This window comes from Dasypus novemcinctus, chromosome 11, assembly GCF_030445035.2.
Source record: "Dasypus novemcinctus isolate mDasNov1 chromosome 11, mDasNov1.1.hap2, whole genome shotgun sequence".
NCBI lineage: Eukaryota > Metazoa > Chordata > Mammalia > Cingulata > Dasypodidae > Dasypus > Dasypus novemcinctus.
In genome coordinates this window covers 72063444-72087671 of record NC_080683.1, presented here as the reverse complement: position 1 = coordinate 72087671, position 24228 = coordinate 72063444, and the positions used below count along the sequence as shown (strand labels likewise).

At 40.3% G+C, this 24228-nt stretch overlaps 1 pseudogene; it reads left to right on the top strand.

The window, feature by feature from the left end:
* The first annotated feature begins 8965 nt into the window (after window positions 1–8965).
* Window positions 8966–10844, top strand: LOC101444063 (nucleoporin NUP35 pseudogene; annotated as a pseudogene).
* The last annotated feature ends 13384 nt before the right edge of the window (window positions 10845–24228 follow it).

The following is a 24228-nucleotide window of genomic DNA, read 5'->3' as shown; positions in this document are numbered from 1 at the left end:
GCAGCAAAAGAACTAATAGATAAATGGGACTTCCTCAAAATTAAAGCCTTCTGCACCTCAAAGGAGTTTGTCAAGAAAGTAAAAAGGGAGCCCACACAGTGGGAGAAAATATTTGGCAATCATATATCTGATAAGAAACTTATAACTTGCATATATAAAGAACTCCTATATCTTGAAAATAAAAAGATAAACAACCCATTTAAAAAATGGGAAAAAGACTTAAACAGACACTTCTCCGAAGAAGAAATACAAATGGCAAGAAAGCACATGAAAAAATGTTCCAAATCTCTAGCTATCAGGGAAATGCAAATCAAAACTACAATGAGATACCATCTTACACCCATAAGATTGGCAGCTATGAAAAAAACAGAAGAATACAAGTGCTGGAGAGGATGTGAAGGAAGGGGAACACTCATCCACTGCTGGTGGGAATGCAGAAGGATCCAACCATTCTGGAGGACAGTATGGCGGTTTCTCAAAAAACTAGCCATAGATTTGCCATATGACCCAGCAATACCACTGCTGGGTATATACCCAGCAGAACTGAAAACAAGGACACAAACTGATATATGTACACCAATGTTCATAGCAGCATTGTTCACTATTGCCAAAAGTTGGAATCAACCCAAATGCCCATCAACAGATGAGTGGATCAATAAAATGTGGTATATACACACAATGGAATACTACTCGGCTGTAAGAACAAACACACTACAAACACATGTGATAACATGGATGAATCTTGAGAACCTTATGTTGAGTGAAGCAACCCAGACATTGAAGGACAAATACTACATGACCTCAATGATATGAAATAAACAAGCTGCCCTAGATAGCAAGAGACTGAACGATAGGCTTACAGGAAATCGGAGGGTGGAGGAAGGATATGAGCCGATGTCTGCAGGGGTGGAATTTAAGACGAGATGGTGGTAAGTATGAACACAAAGAAGAGATAAAAGGGGGGCAAGGGGTTGCCTTTGGTTGGGGCTTTACGGGTTTGAGGGTGGCTGGGGAGGGACGGATGGGTAACGTTGCCCAAAAGTGGGGGGAGGGAGGGGTAGCATACGAACACAGGAGAGGGTCAGGAGGTGGTGGAGAGTAAAATGCCGAGAAAATCATATCAAAATATAATAAAGAGGGTTACCTGTTTAGAATGCTCGGAGGGGAGGGTCTGATGCAGGACGGGCTCCTGGGGAATGTCTAAATGCTCATTCTGCCAGAGTGGGTGACACCATGGGGTGGAATCCCAAGTATTGAGAGGGGGGGTGGACCCACATCCTGGGAAGGACTAATGCCATCAAATAGAGGGAACTGTATCCCTCGAGAGAAAGGGTGGCTCCCAGGGCATTGGGGCAGTTGAGCAAGTTAGGCCCTGAACACTATTCCATCTATCTCTGGAAGTGGCTCCCCAGGAAACGGAGGTTGGCTGTCACTGTGGGCACCAAGGTGGAAGGGAAAATGGACGTTAAATGTGTGGAACCAAAGTAAATGGGGGGCAAGAGAGGAGTTTCTTGAGAGTACACAAGGATGGATATAAAACATGTAATATTACACCATAACATATAGGAGATGACAGACTGATAATGTAAATCATAATGTAAAACATAGGATAACTAAAAATGTAAAGAACTGTGTATCCTAAAGTATGCACCATAATGTAAGCACAGATGTTACCTTGTTAGAAAGCTAATATCTCAGACTCTGTACATCACCTTAAGTAAATATGATATGAATAGAGCGTAAGAGTATCACTGTAGAAGGGAAAAGGTTTTCTGGTGGATGTGTGGGAGTGCTGTATATTATATATATGCATTGCTGTGGTCTAGGACTCCTGTGAAGAAATGCTGAATAATTAGGGGGGGGAAAAAAAAAAAAAAAAGGATAGGATGTGGAATTTTTTCAAATCAACATTCTTTATCTAAGTTCTTTATCTAACTTTATCCAAGTTCTTTATCTATCCTTTAAACCCATCGCTATATGCCATTCCCTAGTAAGGGACAATGACATTATATTGGGCTTCAAATTTCGGGGAGTTCTGGATCACAGAGTGTTTCAACAATGGCAATGGAGGGATACTGGTATGGGATACCAATGACAGGTGATATATGGCTGACAGGGAGCTGTACAGAACATATGTCCAGGGTGCATGGTAATGATTGGATATACTCATAGTGGCAACAATTAAAAACCACAGCAGGGGGGGTACTGGGTTCCTGGCCAGTGGTGCTCTGTCGTGGTCCCTAGGGGAGCAGCGACAGTCTCCCAGGTACAGCGGCGGGGACCGGGAGGGAGTGAGGGTTCAACAGTGAGCCCCTGATGCTAATGACTATGCTTGTGAGCCGATAAACCTAAAATAAGAACAAGGCCTAGAGCAACATTGTGCCTGGGAATTTCCTCCTGTCAGCCTTCATGTTACTCAAATGTGGCCAGTCTCGAAGCCAAACTCAGCATGTAAATGCAATGCCTTCCCTCCAGCGTGGGACATGACACCCGGGGATGAGCCTCCCTGGCAACGAGGGACCACTATCAACTACCAACTGATGATGCAACTGGAAAAGGACCTTATACGGAAGGTTCAATGCGGATCAGCAGAATAAAATAACATGACTTTAAAATGCTGTTTGACCTAAAGTAAGGGGGAAATGGAAAGGAGAAATGAGTTTATATGGCTATGAGTTACTAAAAAAGAATCTGGAGGCTGGCAGAAGGATTGCCCTCATGCACAACTGAGCAGAGTCAGAGAGACAGATAAAGCAGATACAACCCCCAGATATTGGTTCCTTTGAAGGCTAAAGAGACCCATGAGAGTTATGGTCATGGCCGATGGGGTTAACTACCAGGGCAGATGGCCCCTCTTTGGAAATGGTGTTTAAGTGTGATGAATCTGGACTCAGATGGGATCTCCCTTCATAAGACTTTCATGCTAATGTGCTGGAGGTGCAGTTAATGTTGGGGTTTAAGATATATTTAGGGGATTTGAATCTCTGGACTGACAATGTGATAGCCAGGTCCTGAGCCTCAACAGACTCCAGCACCTACAATCTGATTTATTGGACTTACCACACTCAGCTAAGATGGAGTTGAAGAAGGACAATCACCACACCATTGAGCCTAGAGTGATTACAACTGAAAATGGGAGGATTGCATCCAGCATCCATGTGGAATCTGAGCCTCCTCTTGACATAGAGGTGCAATGGACACAACCAATCCAATGTCCACATAGAAGAGGTGGCATTGGATTGGGAAAAGTGGACATGGTGGACGATGGGTATGGGGAAAGGCAGGAAGAGATGAGAGGTGGAGGCGCCTTTGGGACATGGAGCTGCCCTGGATGGTGCCTCAGAGGTAATCACCGGACATTGTAAATCCTCACAGGGCCCACTGGATGGAATGGAGGAGAGTATGGGCCATGATGTGGACCATTGTCTATGAGGTGCAGAGGTGCCCAAAGATGTACTTACCAAATCCAATGGATGTGTCATGATGATGGGAACGAGTGTTGTTGGGGGGGGAGAGGGGGGGGTGGGGGGTGGGGTTGAATGGGACCTCACATATATATATTTTTTAATGTAATATTATTACAAAGTCAATAATAAAAAAAAAGAAAATTACAGGTGAATATAACTTATGAATAGATTTGAAAAAATCCTCAAAAAATACTAGCAAACTGAAACCAATAGGACATCAAAAGAATTATACATCAAGATCAAGTAGGATTTACTGTAGTTTTGCAAGGGTGGTGCAACATAAGCAAGTCAATTACTATAATATATCATATTAATAGAAAGAAAGAAAAAGCCACATAATCATTGAAATTGACACAGAAAGGCCTTTGACAAAACCCAGTACTCCTTCTGGATGAAAACACACAGAAAAATAGAAATAGAAAAAACCTTCCTGGGGAAGCAGACTTGGCCCAATGGAAAGGGCATCCGCCTACCACATGGAAGGTCCAAGGTTCAAACCCCAGGCCTCCTTGACCCGTGTGGAGCTGGCCCATGTGCAGTGCTGATGCATGCAAGGAGTGCCATGCCATGCAGGGGTGTCCCCCACATAAGGGAGCCCCACATGCAAGGAGTGTGCCCCAATAGGAGAGCCACCCAGAACGAAAGAAGGTGCAGCCTGCCCAAGAATGGCACCACACACATGGAGAGCTGACACAACAAGATGATGCAAAAAAAAGAAACACAGATTCCTGGTGCCGCTGATAAGGATAGAAGGAGTCACAGAAGAACACACAGCGATGGACACGGAGAACAGACAACTGGGGGGGGGGGGGAAGGGGGGGAAGGAGAGGAATAAATAAAAAATAAATCTTTAAAAAAAGAAGAACTCTTCCTCAATATGATAAATGGCATATATGAAAACCCCACAGTTAACCCAATACTCAATGGTGAAAGACTGAAAGCTTTTCTTTAAGACCAGGAACAAAACAAGAATGCCCACTGTCACCAGTTAATCAACATCATACTGGAAGTTCTTGCCAGAGCAAATAGCTAAAAAGTAAAAAATAAAATAAACAAAAGGAATTCAAATTGGAAAAGAAAAAATGGAAATATTTCTATTTGCAGATGACATAATACAAGATAGAGAAAATCCTGGAAAATGTACAAGAAAACTACTAAAGCAAATGAATAAATTCAGCAAAGTGGCATTGTACAAAATCAACACCCAAAAATCAGTAGTATTTCTATACACAAGTAATGAATAATTTGAAAAGAGGAAATCACACACAAAAAAATTCATTTACAATAGTAACTAAAAGAATCAAATATCCAGGAATAAATTTAACCAAGGATATAAAGGACTTTTAGAAGGAAACTACAAAATATTGCTAAAAGAAATCAAAGAAGACTTTAAAAAAATGGGAGGATATTCCATGCTCATGGATTGGAAGACTAAATATTGTTAAGATGCCAATTCCATCCAAAGCAATTTACAGATTCAATGCAATCAAACCAAAATTCCAACAGCCTTATTTATATAAATGGAAAACCAATCATCAAATTCATATGGAAGGGAAAGTACCTTGAATAGCCAAAACCATCTAGACAAAAAGAATGAAATTGAAGGACTCATACGTATTGATTTGAAAACTTATTACAAAGCTATTATAATCAAAACAGCATGGTACTGGCACAATAACAGACATATAGACTGTGGTAGTTTGAGACTTTAGATGAATACAAAAAATTATGTTCCTAAATTAAGCCATTTCTGTAAGTGGGAAATTTTAATTATTTAAGTTAAGAGTCTTTGATTAGATTACCTGAGTAACGTGTGACCAAAGGTGGGTCTTAATCCTCTTAGTGGAGTCCTTTATGAACTGGATGAACATGGGGAGATGGGGCTACAGAGACAGAGAGAAACCTCTAGAAGTTGAAAGAGAAAGTTCCAGGAGCCAGAAGCTAAAATCAATGGAACCTGGTAGAGAGAAAGTCACAGGAGCAGAGAAAGCCAGAGCTGCAGAGAGAAAGTTGGGGGAAGCCAGAAGATGAAAGAAATGAGATCCAGAGAAGAGAGACACAGCAGACACTAACATTGGGCCCTGCCATATGACAGGGTCCAAGATTGCAAGCAGCCATGTCTTTGGGGAAAGAGCTTCATCTGATGCCTTGATTTGGACATTTTTTCTGACATCAAACCTGTAAGCTTTTAAACTAATAAATTCCCATTGTAAAAGTCAATGCATTTCCGGTATATTCCCGTGGCAGCATTTAGCTAACTAAAACAGATTTTGATACCAGGAAAGTGGGGTGTTGCAATTGCAAATACCAAAAATGAATTTTAAAAGTTTTTAAACTGTTAAATGAATAGAGGTAGGAAGAATTGTGAGATGTTTGAGAAAAAAGGCCTAGATTGCTTTGAAGAGACTGGTAGTGGAAATATGGACACCAAAGATACTTCTGATGAGGAAGACAGAAATGATGAATATGGCATTGCAAACTGGAAGAAAAGACACCCTTGTTATAAAGTGGTAAAGGACACAGCAAAATTAATGCCTGATATCAGATAGAAGGCAGAATTTGAAAGTGATGAGCTCGGATACTTAGCTATGGTGATTTCCAAACTAAATGTGGAAAGTGCATTCTGGCTTCTCCTTGCAGCTTATAGCAAACTGCAAGAAGAAAGGGATAAGTTGAGAACCGAATCCTGGCACAAAGAAACCAAGAATTGATGGTTTGGGAAACTGAGTTTCTAGAAAGAGAGGTCCCAGAGAATAGTGCCCAATGTGAGGACTTATCTGAACATGGAACTAGTCAGGCATTTTATTGCAAGTCAGGATTGGAAATGCAGTTATCAAGGAAGTATCTGAGGGTAATCTTACTGTCTGATGGTTTGGACCCCTGTGTGCTACATGTGAAACCAACAAGTTTTTTGTGAGATATGTATGAACAGAACCACTGCCAACCTGAACTAAAAGGAACAGAAAAGTGAGAGATTGAAGGAAAAATTACTTCAAAGGCAAAATAATGGAAGCTGAGGTCTGGACTGAAGACATCGTCTTGGACCAGTATAGTGGACCCACCCATGTGTGTGTAAAGTGTGAATATGCCCTGGCACTTGAAGAGGGTGGGCCTTCTGCCGGGTTGTTCAGATGGTGTTGAGCATGTACCCTAGAGATTGGTGAGAGTCTGGCCATCACCCCAGTATTCTTGGAGGTGAGGCCCAGAGTTCAGCCACCAGCCCAGTGCTTGCTAAGTGCTGAGCTAAGAACATGGCCACTGGACAAGCCCTTGGAAAGGGTGGAGTTTGCTTCTTCATCAGGGCACAAGGATAAGAAACTATGGTTCCATAGATGACTCTCAGACCTTGAAATCTAATGGAATACGTCCTGCAGGATTTCGGAACTGTTTGGGACCTGTGACCCCTGTTTTCCTTCCAATTTTTCCATATGGCAATGGGAACATTTATCCTATGACTGTCCCCCTTTGTATATTGAAACAAGATAACTTTTTTCTAAGTTTCACAGGTTCACAGCTGAGGGGAATTTTGCTCCAAGACAGACCATGCCTATACCAATTTGGATGAGACTTATACTTAATACTGCTACCAAAATGATTTAAGGTTTTTGAAATATTGTGATTAAATGAATGTATTTATGGAAAAATGGTATATTTTGGGGTTCCTGTGTCCTAATCCTCTTACTGAAGTCCTTTACAAATGGATGAATACAGAGAGAGGGAACTGCAAAGACCACAAGAAATCCCCAAAAACTGAGAGAGAAAGTTCCAAGAGCCAGAAGTTGAAATCAATGAAACCTGGGAGAGAGAAACCCATAAAAGTAGAAAGTCACTGCGGCGGCTTGCTCGGTCGGTAGAGGTGGGGTCTGGCTGCGGACGAGGGGTCGGTCCAGCTTTGGACGAGGGGTCGGTCCCGCTTGGGACAAGGGGTCGGTCCCACTTGGGACGAGGGGTCGGTCCGGCAGCAGACGAGGGGTCGGTCTCACAGGGGTTGTGCGGTTCGGCTGACGGGGTCGCCCGGCAAAGCCGGCGATGAAGGGGTCGCCCGGAGAAGCAGGCGACGAACTGGGGACAAGGGAGGCTAGGCCCTTGTCGGGGGCTCTCAGGACTGGAGGGCGCACGGCAGAAAAACACCGAGGAGACAAGGTAAATCCGCAAGTCCAACATTATTGAGGGAGAGGCAACAGTTTTATAGGGGCTGGGGGAAGGCTGATTGGTCGAAGCCACGCCCTGTTCTGATTGGTTGCCGGCGAAAGGTCAGTGGGTGGTACTGGACAGGGGGAGGGGTGATGGTTAGGGATTGGCTGTCGCTGTTGCTGGGGGAAGGGGCAGGGTTTAGGGATTGGTGGCTGCTGTTGCTGGGGTGGAGGGCAGACTTGAGTTTCCCGCCCACGCCTGGCTGTTGCTGCTGTTGAGGGGGGGGAGGGAAAAGGGCAGACTGGATTTTTCTGCCCACGCCTGGCTGTTGCTGCTGTCGGGGGAGGGGAAAAGGGCAGACTGGAATTTTCCGCCCTGCGCCTGCGCAGGGAGAAAGAAGAAGAAGGGTGCCGCCCCACAGGCATCGTGTGGCGCCATCCGGGAGGAGGGGCGGCCACGGAAGCATGGCTGCCGAGAAGGGGAGACCCAAGGGCACTCTGCGCCCATGCCAAGCTCCCTTCGGGGGTGGCGGTGAGTCCGACCAGCCACCCTATTATGGGGGCAGCGGCTTGGCCTGCCGCGGCTGCTCCCCCGCCAGGCCAGCAAACCACACTTTAGCCTGAGGGGTGACCGCAGTCACGAGAGCATAGAGAAAGCTGGAGGTAGGCAGAAATTGAAAGCAAAGAACCCAGAGGAGAAAGAAGTGAATGCAGATGCCCAGCTATGACATGATCACCAATAGCCATGTCTTTAGGGAGAGAGCTTTGCCTGATGCCTTGATATGGACATTTTTCTCAGGCCTTGAAACTGTAAGCTTTTATACTAATAAATCCCCATTGTAAAAGTCAACCCAATTCTAGTATATTCCCTTGGCAGCCTTTAGCAAACTAAAACATAGGTCAATGGAACCGAATTGAGAGATAAGCTATAAACCTTAACATCTATGACCAAATGGCTTTTAACAAGGGATTCAAGTCTACTCAAAGGAGAAAAATTAGTCTCTTCAAAAAATGGCTCTGGAAAAACTGGATAACCATTTGCAAAAGAATGAAGGTGGACCTCTACTTCACACCACATACAAAAATTAACTCAAAATGGATCAAACATATAATTATAAGAGTCAAACTCCTAGAAGAAAACAAAATAACATCACTAGAACTTTGTGTTATGCAATGGCTTCTTATATTTTACACAAAAAGCATAAGCAACAAAAGAAACAATAGATAAGTATGCTTTGTCAAAATTTAAAACTTTTTGCAGGAGTTCTGGGAAGATGGTGTTAGAGTAGGCAGGCAGGGTTCAACTTTCTCGATGGCTTTTCTGCCATTTTGGAAAATCATGAAGGTCCTAAGATAAGTGCCAAGATGGCAGCCTTTGCCATGGAACCACAGGTACCCACACTTGGATCTGAACCAATGATGCTGGCCTCACCCATCCCTCCAAAGCCAGAAGTTAATGCCAAGTTCTTACCTAGATTTTTTTAAATATTTACTTATTTATTTATTTCTCTACCCTTCCCTCCCCCCACCCCAGTTGTCTGTTTTCTGTGCCCATTTGCCGTGTGTTCCTCTGTGTCAACTTCTATTCTTATCAGCAGCACTGGGAATCTGTGTCTCTTTTTGTCACATCATCTTGCTGTGTCAGCTCTCCATGTGTGTGGTGCCACCCTGGGCAGGCTGCACTTTTTTTGCATGGGGCAGTTCTCCTTACGGGGCACACTCCTTGCGCATGGGGCTCCCCTAGATGGGGGACACCTTTACGTGGCACAGCACTCCTTGCACACATCAGCACAGCATGTGGGCCAGTTCCACATGGGTCAAGGAGGCCCTGGGTTTGAACCGTGGACCTCCCATGTGGTAGGTGGACACTTTATTCATTGAGCCAAGTCCACTTCCCTTACCTGGATTTTTAGTGGGACAGTTGCCAGCTCCAGTGAATCCACAACCTCAATTAATTAGTGGCCCTTCAGTAGGAATAATGGAAATGAGATTATCTTTACCTGCAGCGGGTCACCACCACAACCAGTTGTACTAGCTAATAAAGATAAAAGTGCAGCTCCACCAGTTAGAAGTATATATGATGATATTTCCAGCCCAGAACTTGGATCAACCCCTGTAACTTCAAGAAGACAGCCAAACATTTTAGTAATGCAGAGTCCTCTTGTTGGAGTTAAAACTACTACTCTTGGAACAAGACAAAGTATATTTAGTTCAGCAAATATTGACCAACCATGAAAGACTGCATTATGTCCTGCCCTGTTGTATCCTTTTTATATTCAAGGAGATTCTCTGGCTTCAGAAGATCACGTTGATGACACTTGGGTGACTGTATTTGAATTTCCTCAAGCATCTACATCCTATATATTATTACAATTTGCACAACATAGGAATATCTTAAAGCATGTAATGTCTAACACAGAAAATTGGATGCATATTCATCATTAATCTAAACTGCAGGCCCAAAAAATCTTAAGCAAAGATGGGAGGATTTTCGGAGAATCTATCATAATTAGCATAAAACCATATATAGATTAAAAAGTTATAGAAACCAGTGACAGATGTGCTTTATTATCTCCATCTCTAACCTTTATCACACCAATCAAAACATTAGGCACCTGCGTAGGGGAGCCCCATGCGCAAGGAGTGTACCCCGTAAGGAGAGCCGCCCAGCGCGAAAGAAAGTGGTCTGCCCAAGAATGGTGCCGTACACACAGAGAGCCGACACAACAAGATGACACAACAAAAAGAAACACAGATTCCCATGCTACTGACAACAACAGAAGCGGACAAAGAACACACAGCAAATAGACATAGAGAACAGACAACCGGGGGGTGGGGGGTGGGGGGGAGGGGAGAGAAATAAATAAATAAATAAATCTTTAAAATAAAAAAAAAACTTTAGGTACATCATTCCAATCTGGAAGTAATGCTAGGAGTTCTACCATAAGACTTCTTACTGTAGCATATAAAGCTTCTATTAGTGACTATCAGGCTATTTCTGACAAAACAAATGCCAAAAAAAGGTTAAAGTCTTATATCCAAAGCACTGGGGTACATGTTTGGTTGGCAGTATAATAAAAGTGAAAGATTCAACTACAAAAATGGAGGCTGCTACACTAAAAAACTGTTAGCTGAGTACTGCCAGTTTCCTTCAGTTAGTTATATAACCACTCTTGGCACATTGGGATGCTATCTCATACTTCTTTTAGAAACCTTTTTCTTTAAAGAAATGGCTTATTTGTAGCTCACACTTTAAAAGATACATATTATGCATTTTTAAGAAACAGAAAATCCATGTAAATAGGATTTTGTACTTTCTGTGATAGTGCGTGCTTAAACACACAAAAAAACAGCATTGATTACTGTAAATTATATTATTGAGTTTGTAGCAAGACTTAGTCTTCATGAGAAACTGGGACAAAATCCATGAAAGGGAACTGTGTAGTCCCTTCTACCAAGACATAAAAATTATAATTAGCTATTTGAATTATGATCTTTTAATTTAAATAGTATTTAATATTTTAATAACCATTGCTTTTGTATATGTCCTGTGAATTGTCATCTTTCAGTATTCTAAAACCTTAAAGTCTTTTTTTAAAACTTACTACCCTACTACTCAAGTACTCAAGTTTCCTGATAATAAAATTTGTTAATTATATGTATTTAAAAAAATGGAAAGGGAAACAGCTGTGGCTCAATCAGTTGGGCTCCCATCTACCATATGGGAGGACCTGGGTTCATGTCCTGGGGCCTCCTTGGGAAGGCAGGCTCGCCCACATGCCACAGAGAGCTACCCGGCCTGCAAGCACCACAGAGAGCTGCCCAGCCCGCAAGCACCATGGAGAGCTGACTCAGCAAGTTGACACAACAAAAAAGGAGACAAGTAAAAACACAGAAGAGCGTGCAGCAAATGGACACAGAGGGCAGACAACAAGCAAGCTGCAAGGGAGGGAATAAATAGAAAATAAATAAATAAATAAATAAATAAATAAATAAATAAATACTGATACACAGAAGAATGCACAGTGGATGGACACAGAGAGTAGACAGCAAGCGAGCCCAAGGGGAGGGAGGGGACAAAAAAATGGAGAAAGGGCAAAAGCTGCCTGAGGGAGCTGCTTTCAGGGATAGCAGACCAAGACAGTGCTGTGCCCCCCTCAGGAGAGTAAGGGACAGAGATACATAGTGCCCAAAATAGCAAACATGTCAAAATAACAAACATGTTGTGGCAGTCAGGAAGGGCTCTTATCCCATACCCTAAGACATTAAGCCTGGATAAAACCCTTGGCTCACTGAGGATTCTGAAAGGGAAACAGACATCTTCCTCTCTGTCAGCTGTTACAAGGAAAGAGGAAGGATGAGTCAGAGGGCTTCTCTTCAGTGAATTCAGCCAGGAGGCCCCACATTAAGTCTCAGCTCTGCCCAGCCCAGAGACATGGGAAAATGGAGATTGAAAGAAAAACCGTCATGGAAAGTTTTGCCAGGGTGCACCATTTGCTGGCAGGCCAGAAAACTGCAAGGAGAAAAACTGCTTTAGATCTCTCCATGGCCCCACCCCTGGTAGAAAATTTGCACCCCATTAGTGAGGTCCTGGCCCAATTTTGATAACTTAAGTTGGTCAATTTTAAGGACTCAGAATAAGTTAGGCCAAAAATAAAAGAAGATCTGTGAAAAAAGAAACACTAGGCAAGAAAGAGAAATTGGCCATCAGAGTAAATTCACTAACATATTCACATGTTTAGACATCAGCAAAAATTATAAGCCATACTAGGACATAGGAAGAGATGGCTGAGTCAAAGGAACAAAGCAAATATTCTGACAAGATACAGGATTTAAGACAGGTAATCAACGACAATTATACAAATCTCCTAAGTCAATTCAAAGAGTTGAAGGAAAATATGACTAAAGAGATAAAGGGCATTAAGAAGACACTGGGTTAGCATGAAGAACAATTTGAAAGCCAGAAAATTAAAGTAAGAGAGCTTATGGGAATAAAAGACATAATGGATGAGATTAAAAATAGATTAGAGGCACATAAGAGCAGATTTGAATTGCTCAAAGAGATTTCAAGGACAGAACATCCAAACAGAATAAGTTTGAATAAACCTACACCAAGACACATACTATTCACAATGACAAATATCAGAGATAAAGAGAGGATATTGAAAGTAGCAAGAGAAAAGCAAGGCATCACATACAAAGAAACATCAGTAAGATTATGTGCCATCCTCTCATCAGAAACCATGAAGATGAGAAGAAAGTAGCATGATGTATTTAAGGTACTGAAAGAAAAAAACTTCTGGCTGAGAATTATTTATCTGGCAAAACTGTCCTTCAAAAATAAGGGTGATTTTAAAGTCTTCACAGACAAATGAAAACTGAGAGAGTATGTTACCAAAAGACCAGATGTATAAGGGATACTAAAGGGAGTGCAACAGCCTGAAAGGAAAAAAACAAGGGTGGGAAATTTTGAGAAGAGTGTAGAAATGAAGATTATTAGGAAGGGTAAATTAAAGGGTAAAAAGACAGACAATAGTAAGATATGACAAAAGAAAGCCAAAGGACAAAATGGACAAAATAAGTAATGACATTAGAGTAATAGTATTGAATGTTAATGGCTTGAACACCCCAATCAAAAGACATAACTGAGAGCATGTATATTAGTCAGCCAGAGGGGTGCTGATGCAAATACCAGAAATTGGTTGGTTTTTAGAAAAGCTATTTATTTGGGGTAGGAGGTTACAGACACCAGGCCATAAAGCATAAGTTAGTTCCCTCACCAAAGTCTATTTCCATGCATTGAAGCAAGATGGCTGCCAACAGCTGTGAGGGTTGAAGTTTCCTGGGTTCCTCCCTTCCAGGGTCTTGTTTCTCTTTGGGTTCAAGGTTCCTTCCTTCCCATGGCTCACTTCTTGCTGGGCTCAGGGTTCCTCTCTTCCTGGGATTTGCTTCTCTTTCCTCTGTGAGCTTACTTCCTGGGGCTCCTCCTGAAGGCTTCAGCATCAAACACCAACATCAAAACTCCAAGACCAAAAACCCTTACATTAAAAGCTCCAACTCTGTTCTTTGCCATGCCTTTTATCTGTGAGTCCCTGCCCACCAAAGGGCAGGGACTCAATACCAAAATGACATGGCCCAATCAAAGCCCTAATCATAACTCAATCATGCCCAGTAATAGACCAGATTACAAACATAATCCAATATTTATTTTTGGAATTCATAGCTATATCAAACTGCTACAGTATGGATTAAAAATATATGAGCCATCTATGTGTTATCTGCAAGAGACTCACCTCAAACATAAGGACACAACCAGATTAAAAGTGAAAGGTTGGGAAAAGATATTCAATACAAATAACGAAAAAAAAAACAACCCTGAAGTAGTAAAACTAATATCAGACAAAATGGATTTTAAGTGCAAAACTGGGAAACGGACTTTGGCCCAGTGGTTAGGGCGTCCGTCTACCACATGGGAGGCCCGCGGTTCAAGCCCCGGGCCTCCTTGACCCGTGTGGAGCTGGCCCATGTGCAGTGCTGATGCGCGCAAGGAGTGCCTTGCCACACAGGGGTGTCCCCTGCGTAGGGGAGCCCCACGCGCAAGGAGTGCACCCATAAGGAGAGCAGCCCAGCGGGAAGGAGAGAGCAGAGCAGCCTGCCGAGGAATGGCGCCGCCCATACTTCCCGTGCCGCTGACGACAACAGAAGCGGACAAAGAAACAAGACGCAGCAAAAAGACACAGAAAACAGACCTCAGGGGGAGGGGAGGGAAATTAAATAAATAAAAATAAATCTTTAAAAAAAAAAAGTGCAAAACTGTTATAAGGGATAAAGAAGGTCATTAAAATATTAATAATGAGCAATGCACTGAGAAGAAATAACTACATTGAATATTAAGGCACCTAATCCGGGTGCCTGAAGATATATGAAGCACACACTGGCAAAACTGAAGGGAGAAATAGATGTCTCTACAATAATATTTGGAGACTTCAATACACCATTCCCAGTATTGGATAGAACATCTAGACAGAAAACAAATAAACAGAGAGCTTGAATAATATGATAAATGAACTAGCCCTAACAGGCATCTATAGAAAATTACACATCAAAACAAACCAAGCGCACATAGATCCTTCTCCAAAATAGGCCATGTGTTGAATCACAAGAGAGTTCTCAATAAATTTTAAAAGATTGAAATTATACAAAACACTTTCTCTGATCATAACAGAATAAAACTGAAAATCAGTAATTGACAGAAAAAGGGGAAATTCATAAATAGATGGAGATTAAACAACATACTCTTAAATAATCAGTGGGTCAAAGAAGAAATTTCAAGAGAATTCAGTAAATACCTTATGAGTAAAAATGAGAATTCTACATAACAAAACTAATGGGACACCACAAAGGTAATGCTGAGAGGGAAAGTTATAGCCCTCAATGCTTACAATAAAAAAGAAGAGCTACTGTTGTGGTCCCTAGGGGAGGAGCGGCAGTCCCCTGGGTGCAACAGCAAGGACCAGGAAGGAATGAGGGTCCAACAGTGAGCCCCTGATACTAATGACTATGCTTGTGAGCCTATACACCTGAAATAAGAACAAGGCCTAGAGCAGCACTGTGCCTAAGATTTCCTTCCTGACAGCCTCCATATTATTCAAATGTGGCCTGTCTCGAAGCCAAACTCAGCATGTAAATGTGTTGCCTTACCCCCAGTGTAGGACATGATACCCAGGGATGAGCCTCCTTGGTGCCGAGGGATCACTACCAAGTACCAGCTGATGACATAACTAGAAAATGACCTTGAATAAAAGGTTCAACACAGACCAGCAGAATATCCCTGTCTACATATAATAACAGGAGTTAAAAATGCTTTTTGACCTAAATTAAGGGGGAAATGGAAAGGACAAATGAGTTTATATGGCTATGAGTCTCTAAAAAAGAGTCTGGAGGTTGTCAGAAGTATTGCCCTTATGCACACCTGAGCAGAGTCTCAGAGACAGATAAAGTAGATACAACCCCAGGTATTGGTTCTTTTGAGGGCTAAAGAGACCCACAGGTTTTATGGTCATGGCAGATGGAGTTCACTGCCATGTCAGTTGGCCCTTCTCTGGAGTTGGTGTTTCTGCATGATGGAGCTGGACTCAGATGTGATCTCTTTTCACAAGCCTTTCCTGCTACTTTACTGGAATTGTAGTTGGTGCTGAGGTTTAAGATATATCTAGGGGATCTGAATCTCTGGACTGACAATATGATAGCCAGGCCCTGAGCCTCAACAGACTTCAGCTCCTACACTCTGGTTTATTGGCCTCACTCCACTCAGCTAATATGGAGTTGAAGAATGTCAACCACCACACCATGGAGCCTAGAGTGCCTACAACTGAAAGCAGGAGGATTGCATCCAGTATCCATGTGGAATCTAAGCCCCCTCTTGACATAGATGTGAAATGGACACAACCAAGCCAAGGTCCACAGGAAGGAGGAATACAGTAAGGATTAGAGTGGACTTAATGATACTCTATTCATGAACTATTGTGGTTAGTAATCGAGAAAATGTGGCATTGGTGTGGAAAAAGTGGCCATGGTGGCTGCTGGATGCGGGGAATGGGAGGAAAAGATGAGATGTGGAGGCATTTTAGGGACTTGGTGTTGTCCTAGGTAGTGCTGCAGGGACAATTACCAGACATTGTAGATCCTCCCATGGCCCACTGAATGGAACGTGTGAGACCATGGGCTATGATGTGGACCATTAACCATGAGGTGCAGCGATGCCCAGAGATGTACTCACCAAATGCAATGGATGTGTCATGGTGATGGGGGAGAGTGTTGCTGTGGGGGGAATGGTGGGATGGGGGCCGTGGGGGTGAATGGGGACCTCATATTTTTTTAATGTAATATTTTTTTTAATTAATATTAAATAAATAAATAAATAAGTGGGAAAAAAGAGCTAAAATTGAAGATCTAACTGTATACCTGAAAGAAGTAGAAAATACATTTCAAACTAATCCCAAACCAAGGCAACAGAAAAAAATAGTAAAGATCAGAGCAGAGAAAAAATGAAATCAAGTTAAAAAAAAAAAAAAAAAACAATAGAGAGAAGCAGTAACAAAACCAAAAGTTGGTTCTTGGAGAATATCAACAAAATTAACAAACCCATACCCAACTATCTAAGAAAAAAAGAAGACACAAATAAATAAAATCTGAATTGAGAGGGGGAAATTACCACTGACCCTGTGGAAATAAGAGGGATCATAAGAGGATACTATGAACAACTGCATGCTAAAACATTAGACAATGTAGATGAGACAGACAAATTCCTAGAAACATACAAACAATCTACACTGATCCTACAAGAAACAGAAGACCACATCAAACCAATCACGAGTAAGGAGATTGAAACAGTCATCAAAAACCTACTAAAGGTGAAAAGCTCAGGGAGAGATGACTTCACAGGTGAATTCGATCAATCATTCAAGAACAACCTAATGCCAATCTTGCTCAAAATCTTCAAAAAAATAGAACAGGAGAGAATGCTAGCAAACTTATTCTATGAAACCATCATCCTAATACTAAAATCAGATAAAGATACTATGAAAGAAGCTTTCTCAATATGGTAAAGTCCATGTATGAAAAAAATACAGCTAGCATTGTACTCAACAGTGAAAGAGGAAAGCTTTCCCACTGAGATCAGAAAAAAGACAAGGATGCCCACTGTCACCACTGTTATCCAATACTGTGCTAGAAGTTCTAGCTAGAATAATTAGGCTAAAGAAAGAAAAGGTAGCCAAATTGGAAAGGAAGAAGTAAGCCTCTCACTACTCACTAATGATATGATCCTATATCTAGAAAACACTGAAAAATCCACTTTAAAGCTATGAGAACTAATATATGAGTTCAGCAAAGTGGCAGGATACAAGATTAACATGCAAAAACCAATAGTGTCTCTATACACTACTGTTGAGCAATTGAGGAGGAAATCATAAAGAAGTTTCACTTATAATAGTGTCTAAAAGAATCAAATATTTAGGAATATACTTAACCAGGGACATCAAGGACCTGTATTCAGAAAACTACAAATCATTGCTAACAGAAATCAAAGAAGACTTAAAATAAATGGAAGGGCATTCCATGTTCATGAATTGAAAGACTAAATATTAAGATGTCAATTTTAACCAAACTTATTTTCAGTTTCAACACAATCCCAATAAAAATCCCAAAAGCCTTTTTTGCAGAAATTGAAAAGCCAATTAGCAAAGTTATTTGAAAAGTCAATTATCAAAATTATTTGGAAGGATAAGAGGCCCCAAATAGTCAAAAATATTTTAGGAAAGAAATATTAAGTTGGAGAACTCTCACTTCCTGAATTCAAAGCATGTTACTTAGCTACAGTGGTAAAAACAGCATGGTACTGGCATAAAGACTGATGGATTGATGAATGGAACAGAACCAAGAACTCAGAAATTGACCCTCTCATCTACAGACAAGTGATTTGTGACAAGGCTGTCAAGCTGGACCAGAACAGTCTAGTCAACAAATGGTGCAGGGAGAACTGGATAGCCATACCCAAAGGAAAGAAAGAGGCCTCCTATTTCATGCTTTATACAAAAAATTAACTCAAAATGGATAAAGAACCTAAATACAAAAGTAACAACCATAATACTCTCAGAAGAAAATGCAGGAAAACATCTTCAAGGTCTTGTGGTAGGTGGTAGTTTTTTAAACCTTACACCCAAAGCACGAGCAACAAAAGAAAAAATAGATAAATGGGACATCCTTAAAATTAATCACTGTTGCACCTCAAAAGACTTGTCAATAGGGTGAAAAGGCAGCCTGCTCAATGGGAGAAAATATTTGGAAATCATGTATGGATAAAGGTTTAATACCCTTGATATATAAAGAGATTCTATAACTCAACAGTAAAACGACAAACTACCTGACTAAAAACTAGGCAAAAGAATTGAAAAATCAAATTGTCCAAAAAAGAAATACAAATGGCAAAAAAACACATGAAAAAAATGGTTAACCTCACTATCTATTAGTAAAATGCAAATTGAAACTACAATGAGATCATTTCACACCTACTAGAATGGCCACTTTTAAAAAGTCAGAAAACTACAAGTGTTTGAGAGCACGTGGTGAGATAGGAACACTTATTCACTTATTCCCTGTTGATGGGAATGTAGAATGTTAAAGCCTCTGTGAAGGACTGATTGGCAGTTCCTAAGGAAGATGAATACAGACTTGCCAAGTGATCTGGCAATATCACTACTGGATATTTTACCCAGAAGAACTAAGAGCAGTGACATGAGCAGACATCTGCATCTTGATTTTCATTGCAGCATTATTAACAAATGTAAAAGATGGAGACAACCCAGGTGTCCATCAACCAAGAAATGGATAAAAAAATTGTGGTGTGTACATCAGAAGGAATATTATACAGCTTTAGGAAGAAATGAAGTTGTGAAGATTATGACAAAATGAATGAACCTTCAGGACATTATGTTGAGTGGAACAAGTTATACTAAAAAGGACAAATACTTTATGATTGTGCTATTATAAACTAAATATATTTTGTAAACTCACAGAGTTGATATTTAGAATATAGGTCACCAGAAAACAGAATGGGGGTAGAGAATGGAAAGCTGACAGTTAATCTGTGCAGAACTAGTAAAAAGGTTGTTTGTAAATCCTTGGAAATAAATAGAAATTGTAACAGCATGTAGCAGTTTGATATAGTTATGAATTCCAAAAATAGATATTGGATTGTTTGTAATCTGATCTATTACTGGGCATGATTGAGTTATGATTCGGGTTTTGATGGGCCATGTCATTACAGCATTGAGTCCCCACCCCTTGGTGGGTAGGGACTCATAGATAAAAGGCAAGGCAAAGTACAGAGTTGGGGGGTTTTCATCTTGGAGTCTTGATGTTGGAGTTTGATGCTGAAGCCTTAAGCAGGAGCCCCGGGAAGTAAGCTCACAGAGGGAAGAGAATCAAGCCCCAGGAAAAGAGGAACCCTGAGCCCAGGAAGAAGCAAGCCCTGGGAAGAGAGGAATCCTGAAACCAGAGAGAAACAAGACCCTGAAAGGGAGGAACCAGGAAGCCTGAACCCTTGCAGATATCAGCAACCATCTTGCTCTAACACATAGAAATACACTTTTGTGAGGGTAGTAAGCTATGCTTTATGGCCTGGTATCTGCAGCCCAAATAAATACCCTTTATAAAAGCCAGCAGATTTCTGGTATTTTGCATCAGCACCTCTTTGGCTGACTAATACACAGTACATAATAGTGTTTGTAACTAGGAGAGCTATCATATGGGTATGACAGTGGTTTAAAGGAAAAGTCTAAGGACATGCATATTACTAGAAGAAAGCTAAAAAATGTAATAGGTACCTTACAAAATAGTGAAACTTCATATGAAATATGAATATGGGTAATATTGCATATACCAGACTGTTTTTACAAAATTTAAATACAAATAAACTAGAAAGAAGGAAACAGAATAGCAGCTTACACAGCAAGGGAAGCATAGAGAGATTTAGAGGTGATGAGTTTCTGTTTGTTTGATTTTCTTGTTTTTGTTTATTATTTTTATTATTGTTATTATTGGAATAATTAAAATGCTTTAAAAATGATTGAAGTGATAAATGTACCACCTTGTGATTATACCAAATACCATTGATTGTACACTTTGGATGGATTTATGCTTTATTAATATATATCAATAAAGTTGATTTCTTTAAAAAAATCTTATATCAAAGGACTTCATTATCAAAGTAGAAAGACAACCTACAGTAGGGGAGAAAAATATTTGGAAACCACATATCTGATAAGTGTTTAATATACAGACTACATAAAGAAATCCAAAAACTCAACAACAAAGACAAAAAAAATTAACAAATGGGAACAATACTCGAATAGACATTTCTCCAAAGAAGATATATGAAATGGCCAAAAAGAACATGAAATTATGCTCAACATCATTAGTTGTTAGGAAATGCAAATCAAAACTACAATGAGATGCCATTTTACACATATTAGAATTGCTAATATATTTTTTAAAAGGAAAATAACAAGTGTTGGAGAGGATGTGGAGAAATAAGAACACTCATTGCTGGTGAGAGTGCAAAATGGTGCATTTGTTGTGGAACAGTGTTGCAGTTTCACAGAATGTTAAGTATAGAATTACCATATGACCCAACATTCCCACTTCTAGATGTATACCCAAAAGAATTGAAAACAGGGACTTGAACAGATATTTGCACACTGATGCTTATAGCAGCATTATTCACAAATGCCAAAAGGTAAAAGCAACCCATATATCCATCAACAGATGAATAGATAAACAAACTGTGGTATATATATATATATACAATGGAATATTATTTGTTAAAAGGAATGAAGTTCTGATACATGTGACAATATAGAATATGAACCTTGAATAAATAAATCATGTTGATTGAAGTGTCAGTAAAAGATTGAAAAATAATTTATAATCTCACTGATATCAAATAATTAGAATAAGCATATTCATAGGGTCAAAAACTAGAATACAGATTATCAGGAGCCAGAATGAGTTATGGAATGGGGTATAAATGCTTAATTGGTAGAAATTTTCTGTTTGGTGTGGTAGAAGTTTTAGAAATGCATGGTGGTTATATTAGCAAAGCACTGTGAATGTAATTAGCACTGATGAATTAAGTATTTGAATGTGGTTAAAAGGGGAAGTTTTAGGCTGTATATATGTAACTAGAATAAAATTGTCTAAAAAACCATGGGGGGAAGCAGATGTGGCTCAACTGAGAGAGTGTTCATCTACTATATGGAGGGTCCAGGTTTCAATCCCCAGGGCCTCCTGACCCATGTGGTAAGCTGGCCCATGTGCAGTGCTGCCATGCATGGAATGCCGTGCCACACAGGGGCATCCCCGTGTAGGGATGCCCCATGGGCAAGGTGTGCGCCCCACAAGGAGAGTTGCCCCGTGTGAAAAAAGTGCAGCCCACCCAGGAATGGCGCCGCAGACACGGAGAGCTGACACAGCAAGATGATGCAACAAAAAGAGACGCAGTTTTCCAGTGCCGCCGGATAATGCAAGGGGACACAGAAGAACACACAGCAAATGGACAGAGAGAGCAGATGGGGGGGGAAGGGAAGGGGAGAGAAATAAAATAAATCTTTAAAAAAACCATAGGGTTGTACAAAACAAATAATGAACCCTAATATAAACTGTTCACAATCGTTAATAGTATAATTACAATAATATTGTTTTATCAATTGCCACAAATACACTACTAATGCAAAGTGTTAATGATAATGAAAACTGAATGCAGGAGGAGAGGTATTTGGGAACTCTGTATTTTCTGTATGAATTTCTATAATCTTAAAACTTCACTATTTAAAAAAAAGAAGTAAAACAGAAAGAAAAAGTGGGCAAGGAAATGCCTCATGATTATAAAGGACACATCAATAGGACACAAGTGCCAGCTTAGAGAGGCTCCCACTTGCCCAGTTGGGACAGTTGAAAAGCATAATGATTTTTTTTTTTTTTTAATTTATTTAATTCCCCTCCCCTCCCCCGGTTGTCTGTTTTCTGTGTCTTTTTGCTGCGTCTTGTTGTCTTGTTTCTTTGTCCGCTTCTGTTGTCGTCAGCGGCACGGGAAGTGTGGGCGGCGCCATTCCTCGGCAGGCTGCTCCCTCCTTCACGCTGGGCGGCTCTCCTTATGGGTGCACTCCTTGTGCGTGGGGCTCCCCTACACGGGGGACACCCCTGTGGGGCACGGCACTCCTTGCGCGCATCAGCACTGCGCATGGGCCAGCTCCACACGGGTCAAGGAGGCCCGGGGCTTGAACCGCGGACCTCCCATGTGGTAGACGGACACCCTAACCACTGGGCCAAAGTCCGTTTCCCGCATAATGATTTTTAAACATGTAAAATAATAAAGTGAGTTCACAGTCATATTCCTAATATGACAGAAAGAAAAAATTGCAAAATAGAAAGTTCTTTACCAAAATAAATAAATAAATAACAGCTAACAATTGCAGAATGACGGGCAAAATTAGGAAATCTCCATGCTGCAACTCCTATTTAACAAATGATTCAGGCAAAATATCAATACAAGCTAAAACCACTGGGCTTGAGAATAGGAAATTCACGTTGTCTCAAGGTTTCCTTCTTAATATTATTAAAAATATCTTGGAATGAAAGGATAAGGCAGATATCACGTTAACCAAACCTAACACCACCAGCAATGGGACTAACTGACATGTCCCTCTTAATGCCATTCAAATAGGTAATACATATTACCTAAGCAATATCCTTAAATTTAAATCTAATTATTAAGAAACACTCAGGCAAACCCAGAATGTGGGACATTTTGTCAGACGACTCGCCTAGGGCTCTTCAGGAATATCAGTGTCAGGGAGGACTTAAAAACAACATCACTAAAAGGCAAGGGAAGAGCTCTAGATTAAAGGAAGGCTCTAAGGTGACATAACAATAGTATTAATGAGCCTTGACCTAATCCTCGATAAAAACAAAACAAAACAAAAACAAAGTATATTTGGGGAGCAACAGGGGAGTATGGATTTCATTTTAGAGATTATTGAATCCAGGTTAATTTTCTTGACTGTACTAATAAAACGGGTGTAAAAGAATGTCCTTGTTCTTAGGAGATACATGGTGACATATGTAGGGGAGAAGCATCATGATGATTGAAATTTATTTTCCATTGGATTAGCAAAAGAAAAAAAGAGAAAGTAAAAAGATAACTACACACACAAAAAGGAGATAAAGCAAATGTTACAAAATGTGAACACCTTATAAATCTAGATTAAGAGAAATGAATGTCCATTGTACTAGGTTTTCAACTTTTCTGTTATTTTGAATTTTTCTTAAAAAGTTGGGAAAAACATATAAGGTTATATATGGCTAATATGCTATAGTTGATTTCATTGGATGAATATGCTAAATAATAATAAATGACAATGTTTTAAAAAAGAGTGCTGGGATAATTGAATGTTCAGATGCAAAAAAAAAAAAAAAAAAAAAACAACTTAGTCTATTATCGCACACCATATATAAAAATTTTAACTCCAAATGAGTCATGGGCCCAAACCTTAGACCTACACTATAAAACTGCAAAATATAACATAGAAAATCTTTGTGCCTTGGATCACACAAAGAGTTCTTAGATATGACAACAAAAGCATAATCAATATAAAGTAAAAATTGATAAATCGGCCTTAATTAAAATGAAAACCTTTGGGCTTCAAAAGACATAATTAATACAATGAAAATACAAAGTGCAGACTGGAAAATATCTCCAGATCATATTTCTGATAAGGATTTATATCCAGGACATATAAAGAATGCTTAAAATTCAATAATAAGACAAATAACCCAATTCAAAAATGGGCAAAATATCTTAAAAGACATTTCAAAGAACACATATGAATGGATAATAAGTATATGAAGAGATGTTCAACCTCATTTGTCAGTAGGGAAATCCAAATTAAAACTTCAATGAGATATTACTACCCAGACACTAAAATAGCTATATTCTAAAGAGTAGATATTATAAAGTGTTGGTAAGAATGTGAAGAAACTCGAATTCTCAAACATTACTGATGGGAATG